At 42.0% G+C, this 13,327-nt stretch overlaps 1 long non-coding RNA gene across 1 annotated transcript in view; it reads left to right on the top strand.

Moving 5' to 3' along the window:
* Nucleotides 1-12,831, top strand: part of LOC138688955 (uncharacterized) — a 29,556-nt gene extending 16,725 nt beyond the window's left edge. The window contains exon 2 of the long non-coding RNA XR_011327747.1: nucleotides 8,922-12,831. This is a non-coding gene — a long non-coding RNA (uncharacterized lncRNA). The remainder of the gene's footprint in view (nucleotides 1-8,921) is intronic.
* The last annotated feature ends 496 nt before the right edge of the window (nucleotides 12,832-13,327 follow it).

Below are 13,327 nucleotides of genomic sequence, written 5' to 3'. Positions count from 1 at the left end.
CTTGGTGATGACTTCAGTTAAGTCTTGCACTTCTGTGATGTGGTGACATGCCTTCCAGTGCTTAGAAATATTAACCTGCTGTTTACTGGGAAGCATATTCCTCCGAGACATGAGTTCAAGGCCCAATTTAAAGACTCTAGTGCCTTTATTGTGCTGTTTCTACAGTACAGCACAGGTGTTTGTGATGGAAATATTTCTGTTCTGGAAGTTACTCCTTTTTTCAGGCAATCTATTAGATAAATGGGAATGCTTTTGAAATAAATACAAAACCCCTTGCTTAAGCCTTCTGAATGTGGAATAGTGTGAAACAGTGCATTGCTTCTGCATGCACTTTTTTCATATGCTACTTCAGATCTGCTGTCTTTTTACCCTGCAGTGCCAGAGGAGAGCTCTGGAGGAAGCCATTTCTCTCCTGTGTTTTAACTTCTGCTATACTTTGTCCAGTCCTTATACAGCAAACAGTTTCTTGTGGTGGACTATCTTCTGGTCCTGCTTGGAGGAAGGGGAAAAAGTTGATCTTAGTGGAATGTCTGGAATAAGGAACTTCAAAGGGCTGCCTGAATTTGTTAAATCTAGTGTCTTAAAATCAGAGCATCTAGAAAAGCCTATTTCATAGGATAATCTGAATGTGTTTCACTTTGTAAGTCCTTCCCAGTGCACTCCATGAAAATGTTTCCAGTGCCTTTGCATTTTTGTCTCTGGGCTCTGGTGATCCTAGGACATGAACTAGCACCTAAAGCACTACCAGAGATGCAACTCCTCAATCCATTTTATGTAAGTGAAGCTTCCATTCCTAAATATAGTTCTTGCTGGGATAAAAAAGGCTATATATTTTAATTAGATAAGGTCAATGTACCTTATTTGAGATAGTAAGATTTTTTTTCCAAGCATTTTCTTAATGAAAATTTTCCTTAAGGGTCAATGACAGCCATGTAAACTAATGTTAGACTGGGGGGGGGGGGGGCTATTTGTTAAAGGAAAAGCATGTTTTCAGAGAGTGGTTTTTGGACTTCCAGACAGATTACACAAGCTCAAGAAGGCCCACCCCACATCCTGTGTAGAAAACCAGGTCACAGAAATGCCCATTGTTCTTCAGGATTATAAGTCACTGTATTTTTCTGCCTGCCTTCTTTTTCAAAGTACTATATGGAAAATAGTAATGCAAAGGAACCACAGCAGCTTAACGAGTGCTTGGTCCTGCCAGGTACTGACCACTCTCCTCTTACTGAAATGGCGGGGGGGGGGGGTGGGTGTAAAACATGAGGCTCCCTGGCTAGAGAACAAAGCTTTTGTGTTGGTAAAAGTAGTTGAGAGTGTTTTATTAGTTATGTGAATCAATTGATAATTGACATACTTTAAGCCTGAAAGTTGTTTGTATGCAGCCATGCCAGTATTTACTGTCTTTAGGGGGGAAAAATGTTACAGGGTATGCGGTTTGCTTCAGGCATGGTGAATTTTCCTTGACATTGCTTCACCCCTGCTCAGTCCTTACTGCAAAAAGAGAGAATGGGGTATCTGGATCTAATACCCTACTAAAGAGACAGGGTGGTTAGCGTTTCTGAATCTCTACCCGTGCTTATTGCTGAGTTGTGTGGTATTCCATCTGCAAGTTAATGGACCTATCCATGAAGAAGGGAGCTATCAAGCCAAAAAATAGTAAAACTTGTTCACACTTCCTTTCTTTTTTTAATGTTTCACCTACATTATCATCTTGGAGCTTATTTTTTTAAAAAGCTGAGGTGCTCTTTTTCATGTTCCAGTTTCAAACAGGAAAAGTGTTTCAATGTGAATTTTGAAACCCTTGTATTACAGTTTTCTTACTGCAAAAAAGCAACAACTTACATTTCTTGCTGGAGTTCAGTACCTGTTTAAGACCAAAACATTTGTTATGATAATACAGATGTAGCTAAGCAGAAGGCTGCCATGAGAGTGTTTGAGCCTGTATCCTGCTTTTCTGCAGTCCTCTGAAAGGAATCGCCTCCCTTTAGTCTCTGCCAGTCTCCTGACTCTGCAGCATTCCCAAAACATGTGGTCCATAAAATGGGATTATAGGTAAGGCAGTCACGTAAACAAAAGTTCCCTCAGGATGAGATTTGCATGCAGAGCTCCTGTGTGCTTTAGCCTGGCACTGCAGCCTTGTTCCCTAGCCAGGGACAGTGACTTCTCTTGGTGACCCCAAGGGTGTGAGAGCACCTAGGCCATCCCCATGTTTTGGGGATAGTCTCCTCCTGGGCTGGCTAGCACAATAGAGTCCCCTTTGCAGTGTCTTTGGAAGGACACACCCAATTAAAAGTTAAGGGAAAATAGTCTTTTCTGTGTCTCTTCAATGTCTGTATGTAGCAATAAATGAACAGTCCCATGATGTGGCTATAGCTGCCAAAAATCTGCAGTGAATGTACAGTTTTATCTGTCATTAACTGTACAGTATTGCTGAAGTGGCCCAGTGCTTTTGTGAATTGCGTTCACGGGTAAGTAGCTGCTTAAAGCTGAAAGCCTTCATGCTGCTACAAGTGCACAGTTATATTGGTGGATAATAGTGTATGTCTGTGATTGTGTGGTCCTGTCCAGCCTCTTCCGTTGAAAGTACACAACCTGGGATGGGCTCAGTCTGCAGTTTGAGTACTTTTGAGTTCTTCGTTGAGACTAAATTACATTATCGATGAGGAGTGTTTTTGGACTTGCTCCCTGTATCCAGTCCTGGCCTTGGTAATTCGGGTTGTCATTGCTGCTCTGCAGGATTACGCTGCATGGGATATCAGGGCACAAAGCCTTCAGACTCGTGTTCCTTTCACTGTGTCTCTTTTTCATATTTAAAAAAAAAACCTCCTTAGGTGGCTTTTGTCCTACCTTTCCAGTGGATGCTAGTCACCAGGGGAATGGTTCAGTTGGTGGTGGTCCCCTTATGCTGGTAGCGAGGCTTCAGATGCTGATGGCCTTGTCTCACCTTCCTAGAGGTAATGTAATGCTGTTTACTACAGCATGGAGGCTTTTGTCCCCAAGGAAAGCTACAGTTGTAAATATTCTCCTTAAAACAACAGGAATTCATAAAGTCATGTGACTGTGTTCCAGAATGGCTGGTGTTAGTCACATCATTGATGTGTTACTGGGCATTAGTGAGGAGTGTGATAGAGATCCCTATGGGCTGGAAGACTGCCCAATGCCTTTGAGATAGCACAGCCTTACACTTACTGCCATTACCTTTCTTTAGAGGTGACTCTGAACAGAAACTGTTAAACTTGTCGTAATTGGTCTTGGTGTGAAGCCTTGAACAAATAGCAGCACAGAGACTTTTCAGTTATCTGAAGAAACGTAGGCCAAAACTCTCCTTTTTTGTTTCTGCACCTGGTACAAAGAAGTAGAGAGAACAGCCCTGGGAACAGGGGAGCCAACCCAGTTCCTGCTGCTGTCAAAAGCAGTGGATTCATTCATTCGTGTACCCCCTATCGTAGCCGAAGCAAAGAATTGTTTGCTGTGGGTTTTAAATCAGCAGTTGCTATTCTCTTTCTCTTGTTGGTTGGTTTCTTTTCAAAGCATTTACAATGGGGAGTGCATTTACAAAATTAAGGGAGGTAAATTCAGGGCCTGTAGCTCCTACCACAAGTGACTGCACTCAGGAGTAATGTCATTGTCACAGCTGTATGCAGCTTTCGTTTCTAGAGGGTCTGATTCTCTGCCCTGGTCTATAGGGGGGTATAAATGAGAGAAAGCAGGATGCTTTAATTTCATGGCAGTCTGCTGATAAGGCCAGTGGTTATTCTAAGACTGCTTAATCCTATTTAAGGTTGGGATTTTTTTGGAAGGTCTCTGATTTCTGGGTGTATTTTGTACAGAAGCCCATTTAAAAGCTGGGACTGAATTAATCTGTCATATTTGCTACATAAAACAGTGATATTTTCATCATGTCTCAACTGTATGAGAGTTAAAACCAAGATTATTAAATTTTCCAAAGTTTAAGGAGATTAATTGTATTTTTAATACCTCCAGGTGTATAGGATCTGATGCTGAATCATGAGGGGAAGTAACAACACATTTAATTACGGTATTTTCCAAACATTAGGTAGATTATATAGATATAACAGCAGGGAACTGAAAATGTCTTGTGAATAACAGCAACATCTGCCTGTATTTCATTTAATAATTTGTGGGGGGTCATTTATGTTGTAGAAAATGGCAGTTTATGAACAAGCTTTTGAGGGGAATGACACGTTGCTAAAGCTGCAATATTTTGTATTATGCTGTACAGATTCTGTATCATAAATCAAAGCAGCAGAGCCATATGTCCATGACCTCAGCTCCAAAAATCCTGCAATTAGTAATGATTTAAATTAACATGATTTGTATGGGAAACAGCTTTTAGAAACCTTGGAAAACTGGAGGTGTGCTCAATGAAGGACTTCTCAGATGCTTCACAGAGCTGAAGCATCAGCTCTGGCTGCCGTGAGCTGCCCCATCATCAGTGCCGCAGTATTGAAACTGAAAAGTGCAAATCAGGGCAGACTAAATTAAATCAATGTAATTGCTCAGTAATGCAGAGTTGTAAACTCCAAATGGAGGTCCATACAGGGGTCTTTACCAATTCACTTCAACCCATTCAGTAATGTAGTGCCTCATTCAGCAATTCAACCAAGCAGGTCGCATATCCCAGTCTGTGTGAGTTTTCTTCCCTCCCCAGTCCACCTGTGTACCTGCACTGGCAGACAGGTGAACTTGCAGTGAGCTGGGTCAGGAGAAAAAAAACTTGATTTTCTCACAGTGGTTGATTGATGCCCGTGTAGCTCTGTGAATGGCTTGTTGTGGGGTCAAATGAGTGCCAGTGCAAGGCAAGCAGGAGGGGAGAACCTCCTGTTTTGGCAGCAGTCAGCGATCAGATTGGCATTATGGTTTCATGAAGTCATATCTGTAAGTTATATGCTCATCTATAACTTTCTGGAAAGCTGTGGTTGTTGAAGGCATCACTTCCCCACAGCCGAGTGCCATCCCTCTCCTGGGCACTGCTGCTCTGTTTGTCAGCTGCTTGATGCAAAGGCAGGTAGGGGACACAAACTTGGCTGACTATGAGCTTCTAGGATCTTTCTAGAAATTTCTAGGATTGATGCAGAGAAGTCTTACAGATAAAGTATGGTTCAGATGACTCTGTACGTTTACATTAATATGAGATGAAATAGTTGACTCTTGGGTGACTATAAAGAAGTCTAGGCTCAGACTTGGGCAGCTGTGACTAGGCAGGTGAGCCATGCTGAAGGAGACTAAAGACCTCAGTACAATTTTCTGGAAAATAAAGGAATCCACATAGTAAAAAGACAAATGCAAGAATGGCTAACTAAGATCATAGGTAATGAACTAGTGTAACTCAAAAAAAAAAAAAAGGGGCGGGGGGGTTTACAAATCCCAGCCAGTTTATCTAGGTCATCAGACCAGTGTCAAAGTACTGAAGTCAATTTGTGGACTGAGGTAAGACATTGGAAGGTCATCATCGCCTTGGGGGGGAATCTTCATTTTTCCTTGTAAAGTTTAAAGGCCCTGAGCAGTGTCTGTCTGAGGACCTGTTTTTTACTACCTACTGTTAGAAATGACACTAGAGATTACTAAAACTGGAAGAAGTTATATGAACCAAACCTCTTTTCTCATTTTCTATTTAGTGCTGTCGTTAGTGTTCTTGGCAGCACTTCATAGATCCTCACTTTCAGTGGTTTCTACGCTTGGTTGCACTTCCTGTCCCATATATTAGCATAATGATGTCATTCTCGCACACCGCTGTGGGGGAGCGTGGTGGTGTGCTCTGCCCAAACCTCTGCAACAAAGGCTTTCTCACTCTTGTACAAGAAGACTTTGCTTCTGCTCTGCTGGCTGAAATCCAAACGGAGGGTCCCTTTTTTGAGCCTCCCCTGTATGGAAGTGAGGAGCAGAGCGGAAGAGGCAGGGGGATAAGTACCTTCCTCGCACCGTCTTCTGTAGGAAGCTACTTACAGGACTGTCTGCACCTAGTGTGGGTGAGCAACTGGAGCCTCATAACTCCATCGGTGCCCCCATAGCCCCGTACGGAGCTGTAGAAGGGAAGGAAAGGGTAGGGAAGCTCCTTACCCCTAAACCAAACAGCAAGGAAAAGTGGGAGCAGGAGCTTCAAACATGTCCCTGCTCCTCTGGGCTGGCAGGGCTGGTCATGGGAGTAAGGCACTGAGGAAGTCCCATCTGCCCAGTGCTCCTTTCATGGCCCAGGAGAGCAGCAGGGTTTTTTTCTCTGGTTTTCCTGCGCGTCCCAAGAAGGCAGCAAGGACAGAGCAGTTTTTCCTTGGGGATGTTGCTGCAGGAGAGGGAGGAGCGTGGCCGCCAGGAGGGAGCAGGCAGCCCCAGCGCCTCTGGGGAGCAGCCTGGGCTTGCTGCTCTTTCTGCCTTGTCAGGTTGCTCTGTGTGCACCAGGCCAGGCTCTGCTGTGCAAGCAGCAGTTATGCAGAAAGTTTAAAGTGATAGAAATCAGCGTGTTAAAACGAACTTGGAAAAAACTTCTGGAAGACTTTGTCCCCTTAAATCTGCCTGAAAGGGGCTCTTCTAGCATGAGTCATCCGCAGCTGTAGAGGAGCCCTGGGCAGAGCCTTCCTCCCCTCTGCTGAATGGAGCTGTCAGAGTGCCCGGAGCCAGGGCAGGGAGAAAAATACCCCGATTCATTTCCTAACGAGATATGCATGGGAGAATTCCCCACGGGGCCACCGGTGGGGGTTTGCGGCTTTGTGTTTTTTCAATCACTCGGCTCCACATAAGCAATACTGTGCAGCTTGGAGCTCCCACCCGGAGGACTGAAACACCCCAAGCCCGTCCCCAGGAAGCAGACAATAGTGTTGATATGCCTGTTGCTGCAGAGGAAGTGGCTTCTGTTACAAGCAACAAGCAATCTGCCAAAGTCCATGGTTGGAGTGGTTGCCAGGCTAAATTTGACATTAAATTATTTAACGTTTTTGGCTTTTGTCTTACTGTTTTCTCAAGATGTTTCTCCTGCTTCCTACCATTTAAATCTCACATATGGCAGGGTCCGTCCCCCCCCCAAAATAAAAATTTAATACAGGCTTTTATTTAGAAAGACTGGATTCTCTGTTAACATTTTTGTGCTATTTAATAGATGATGAAAATATTCTCAAATGCTCTCAGTAGGTTAGCAAAACTGGGGCTAAACCATATGCAGCTAAGGTGTTGCTCAGGGCTTCATCGTGCCTTTTCCCATCCCACCTCGCCGTAATCAGTTTTTGATCTGAATTTGACACTGGAAGTATGACATATTACTGCAGAAAAGATGGTATGTGCAAGTTAGACTTCAGATATTGGAGGCATCAGGCGCCCTCTTGTGCTGTTTCTCCGGCAACATCGCAAGGCGAGCAGCTTCCCAGGAGCAGAGGCTGAAGCTCTGTAGTTTGTGGGGAGACAGGTGTGTGCTTGGGGACCTACATCATGATCCAGTGTGGGACTGGTGTGTAGGAGTTACTTATTGATGGGTCCACAAACTTCACTTCAGCTATATAATGTAACCATTCAAAATGAAGCTTTGAACAGAAAAAAGTGACTTGCATCTTCCAAGAGACAAAACCAAGATTTTTAGGTTCATTCAAAAGTAGCAATGTTCACTAAGTATTAAATTTCTCTTATGGGCCAGATTTTAAGTTGAATCTCAAACTTCTCTGACTGTTAATAATATGATAGAAGTTCAGATTTGGGGGGTTTAGACTATGCTGTATGTTTATAATCATTCACCTCCTTGCATTGCATAATATCAGGAAAATGTGCTGCATCTCCCTGGAAGTCAAACTCTAGGATTAGTTTTATTAAGTCTAGTTAATAAATACTTTTTCAGATTGCTCACTGCAAATACCTCACTTCTCCAGATACCAGACTATAAGTAAAAGTGTAAAGTCCAGAGTAAAAGAGGTAAATTAATTTACAAAGTTAACTAAATAGCTATGGCGCCTCTGAAAACACAGGCCCTTGGTGGCTTGCTGCCTAAAGAAATAAATTTCACTGTTTTTTTAATATGTGGAACTCAGTTGTTCAAAGGACACAGATATATTATTTTCTGGCCAGTTGCAAAGTCCCAAACTTACTGATACCTGTAAGATGCAGACATGACAGAGCATAACATGTGCAGTGAGCTCTTCCCCTTGCCAGCATTTTTCTGTCTTCCTGGCTCTTTGGGGATTAAAGGTGTTGCTTATTTCAGGCTTATTGACCCAGAGCAGTTTTGGACTGGGCTGCCTGCCATTCTGTGATGGCATTTCTAGCAAAATAGCAGTTTCTACCAATGTACCTCTCAGCCTGAAAGCTCCTGAGTGTTATGATTGTTTCATAGAGCAGCAACTGGAGTATAAAAGAAGAATGGTCATGCTGGGCCTGGCTGAGATCCATCTAGCCGATACCAGTCCTGTCTCCAGCAGACACCATGAGTGGATGCCTTGATAAAAGCCTTAAGAACAGAGCAGGTATAAATGCTTTTTCCTCTACTGCTCTCCCAGCCTCTAACCATCTTCACATCTTGAGCTGAATATGGGGGTTTGTGAATTTAGTGAACCTTGACAGAATTCATTTCCAAGATTGTCCAGTCTTCCACTGAGCCAATATTAAACTTCAGTGTTCACAGCATCCTTGTGATCTCTGTTGAGCACACTGAGCTGATACCATATGGAACTTCCACCATACCCCAGTATCTCACTTCTGAGTGCTAATGGTCAGCTCTGACCACGTATATGAGCACATATATGTGAAGTTGGAATTGTTTTTTCTGCCTGTGCCTCATTTTACATTTATCTATATTGAATTCTATACGCCATTTTATTACTCACTGACTTATTCTTTGTGCAGTCTGTCACCTCTCATTTTCACCACCCTCAATAACTTAAATCATCAGTAAACTCTGTCATATTCTTGTTCCCCCACTTGTCCAGGTATGCTGAACCAGACAGCACCATCACAGATCTCTGGGGAACTGCACTGATGAACTTTGTCCACTGTGAGCACTGACCATCTTGTCTTCTGTTTCCCATCTTTTAACCATCATTTACCCCTGGAAGGATCTTCCCTCTTAAGCCATGGCTGCTTGGTTTCCTTAAAAGCCTTTTTGAGGAACATGGTTGAAAGCTGTCTTGAAACTCAAATGCACTTATACCAACCAAACCATCCTCATCCTTATGGCTGCTGAGCCCTTCCAAGAAGTCTGATAGTGCTTGATGCAGATTTCCATTAAAAAAAAAACCACAACAAAACACCTGGGTTCTTCCAAAGTATATCATGTTTATCTGTTTAATAGCTCTGTTCCTTATTATAATTTCTAGTACTTGCTCAGAGGTGAAGCTTTGTACAGAAATATGCCTCTGCTGATAATGGTATGACTTTGGCAATGTGACTGTGTTTTGTAGTACTTTCTACGTTCTTTGTAGAATGTCACAAAAAATATCACAGTGTGGTGTGTTTCTTTAGTGGGCAAGTAATGTCTGTGAAGCTTTTTAAAGTGAAAAAATGGCTATGGAAGTCCACAGAATTAATAGGAGTTACCGTTCATCATAGCAACGCAGTGGGTACAACAACAAAGGATCAAATCAGGGTTTTGTACATATTTTGAAGTTACTAAGAGTTATATGCCTGTACCTGACAGCATACTTGAATTTGACCCAGTAGAGACTAGAAATTCCTTTAGTCCACAAGTAGAATTTTTCAGGGGATTGGCTGAAAACTTCCCACACTTGAGCAGAAGCAGTTTCAGGGGATCAGATGCAAGGTTGGTTTCCAGCAGAGCAGGTCCAACCCTTGGAATTTTTCTGGCAGCCATCTATCACGAGTTGTTAGCTACTTTGTTCAGCATGAGAGACCATCTTATGACCGTACCTGATGCTATGTGGAAAAATAATCCAGACAGGCATTTGGGAATCCGCAGAGTACTAGAGGGGTGTGTGAAAAGTGCCTTTCCTTTGCCCAGCGAAGTCTATGTGCCTCTTCTTTCCTTTTGCAAAGAGGATGGGGAAAGGCTCCAGGCAGAGATGAAGAAAGTTTCCCTGAGTAGTTGGTCTCTAGCAAAGTACTGGGTGAAGCTCTTCGAAAGGCGGCACAACTTGTGTGGTTTGCATAGCTGAAATAGCTAATGTAAATGAATTCAGAGACAAATCTCCTTAGCAAAATCAGCCATTCCCAAGCACAGAATGTTGTCATTAATAACTTGAGCAAAGTGTGTGGTCGTCGTTGTTCTTTCATTAAATCTACCTACTTTAAAATATCAACAAAAGGCTCCTTGTGGCTGCACAGCTTAACCTCAGTGTTTGAAAACCTGACAGTGCCAGGTCTGATGCAGCTGCTGGTATAAGATCATTTGCAGATTTACTCCTAAACTATCCAATGAAAGAAAGCAAAATACGAGAATGGGAAAAAAATCTTCAGACAAATCCAGTAATTTGGGAGTAAATTATGCTCTTAGTTTTACTAAGCATCTGAACTACTGCTCAATGAATAATGCAGTAACAGTTTCCAGAAGACCAGCTGTTATATAGTAATGTTTTGATAAAACAAAGAAATGCACGTATTAGCATGGGCCTGTTAGGTCTGTGGGTTGAAAATGTGTGCACTGAGCGTGTGTAAGAACTGACATTGCTGAGGTACAAGGGCAACACATACTTTGCAAAAGGCTGAATCCAAACTGATGGTTCGCATCCGTTCATCGGCTGTTTCACAATAAGTGTGTGCGCATGGTTTTCCTTATAACACCCAATAGTAAGCATGACATAACTAAAAAGTAATGTCTTGCATTTACAGGAAGAAGAGAGGGGATAGGTAAGAGTGTGGACACAGATACTCCCTGCAGAGCTGCTGGCTTGTGGTTACTAGCTTGTGCATCTGTCCTTATTCAGCATTGCAGCAGTTAACTCCTGCCTTTAAAAAAAATGAATTGTTTAAATCCATATGAAATACTTTCCTAGGCGTGTCTAGGGGCCAACTCTGAGCTCTGACTATTGCCATGTTCTGCTCTTGGTATGCAAGATTATTTTTCCAGACAAGCATGAATAGAGTTCAAATGAATCTATCAATAATCAGTGGAAAGGATGTCATAATGCAAAGTCTGATACTGTAAAATATATACAAGTCCTTGAAAACATGTGTTTGGAAAGGAACTGCTTTATTCTTAACATAGCTGCAGGTCTGGCAGCAACAGCTCATGAAGAGGTGTGGGAATTAGCTGAATAGAGTCACTGCTGGCAAGGAGAGCTAGGAGGCTGTATGCTACTGATATGAGACTGACTCCTCATTTTTAAATCCCTTTGGGTAAAGGAAGGTAAATTATTTTTCTTTGCTGATGAAACACATTGTGAGGCAAAGCCATATTCAAGAAGAAAAACATAAGTGTTTACTGGAAATAAAATCTTTAAAAGTCAAATGGAATATGGCATCAAGAGAGATTTGTGATTTCTTTTAGTTTGTCATAATGTCCTAGATTCATCACAATAAATATGGCTTAAAGAAGAAGATACATGAACTGGGAGGTGGGGAAAGGAGGAGATGGCTGAAGATGAAACGCACATTTTTAATTACTCAATTGCTAATTCTCTGATTTAGATCTGCTTATAATTAAGTTAAACTATTTTCAATGGAATTTTTCTTTGTAGCATTTGCTGCAATGCAGAGTATGTGTGGTATCGTGCTGAGTCTAAGGAAAGGGCAATCAGAAATACTCCCTTGTCCTGTGAATGCCACAGGCCCTGTAAGGACTCCCATAACTATTAACAGGCACTTTTGCCAAAATCTACTTTATTACAGCATCAGTTTAATGAAGCTTGAAAAGCTATCTATAATGGTGCCCTCTGGTGACTTCAAAAATTTTTACACTAGAATGAAATAAAAACATGGAATTTGGCCTGCTACTGTGAAAGTACCCTGGCAAGTTGGACTATTCATTAAAGATTCATGAACAAATTAGAGCTCCTAGAGCCCAACCAGGCAATATATGCAAGCCATACACACACACAGAAGTCCAGGACTAATCACTGGACTAATAACTCTGCTCCTGCAACACTTGGAATGAGTAAGACAGTCTCTCATCCTACTCTGCAAGTAATCTCTTGTACATTCGCAATAAAAAGAAATCTGACTTTTGACACTGCAAACTGATCATCTATTTTTCTAGTGCCCAGAGAAAAGAAAATTAAAAGGTGAAACAACAAAATGTCTTGCTGAGTTTGTCTTGATACAGGGAATGTGGGGGGTGTTAATTGATTATATGAAATCTCAGAAATAAACTACCTGTGCAAAAGAATGTCTTTTGTATATTCTACAGTTAGGGTGGCTGCCACACAGGCTCTGGAAAGCTGATCTCGGTGCACTATTTCCTCTCCTGGATATTGCCTTTTATACGTGCAGTATGTCTACAGCATCTAATGTCTCCACATTTACTGCCTATCATTTCCCACCATGCTGACCTACATGACCTTCCTCATTGCACTGACTCTAGTGTTCACGTGGCTCTTACTGTGTTCTGGCTGAAAAGGAATCTTTTATTTGCAGGGTTGTGCTATTTTACAGCCAGATCTGTGGTCATATAAACACCAGAGCTGACAGAAGCGAGTAAGTACATGTGGCTGGGGATGGATGGAATAGGTGTGGGCACCCCTTCCAGCATCGCTTCTGTTTTAAAGCATGATACAAAGCTATGTTCTAATCAATATGAATGCAACACTGGTGAGGTAATGAGAGTATCACACTCTGAGGCAATTAGCCCAACAGAAAACCATCCCCAAGCAGACACAAGCAAGATAATGGATACAGGGTAAAAGAAAAAAAAAAAAAAAGAATAAAACCTGTGTTAATAACTTGGTATGAAGTGTGAACTATTACCTAATGATTTAATCATTCCTTACTGAATTTCCAAATGAGGCACATACTCCCAATAACTGTATCAGGCTAAGTATCTCCTTTGCTTTTCAGCACTTCCCCTGTGCCATGCTTAGGAGAGGATGTGTCTCCTCCCATTCATGTCCTTTGCAAAACAGCCCCTTAGGCACAGTGTAGATCAACTGGCTTTTATGCATATATTCTCTAAAGAAACCTAAAGGAGTAAACAAAATATTTGTATTGACAAGATGCCTACTTTGATCATAAATATTAAGATGAGGAGGTATGAGTATGATTTTATTCTCACTTCCCAAATAATACAGTCTGTAGAACCTTCTCCACTAACTTCTTCATTAAGTCAGTAATTTCCCTTTCAACTGCACTCGGTATTTTAGGAAAATACCTGGTCTTGATTTTACAGGCCATTTAGTATCTGTCAGAGAGATTGTGCTATCATTTTGAGGTCCAATAATACATCAGA

Source organism: Haliaeetus albicilla, chromosome 14 (assembly GCF_947461875.1).
Source record: "Haliaeetus albicilla chromosome 14, bHalAlb1.1, whole genome shotgun sequence".
Lineage (NCBI taxonomy): Eukaryota > Metazoa > Chordata > Aves > Accipitriformes > Accipitridae > Haliaeetus > Haliaeetus albicilla.
This window is presented reverse-complemented; position numbering and strand designations above follow the sequence as displayed.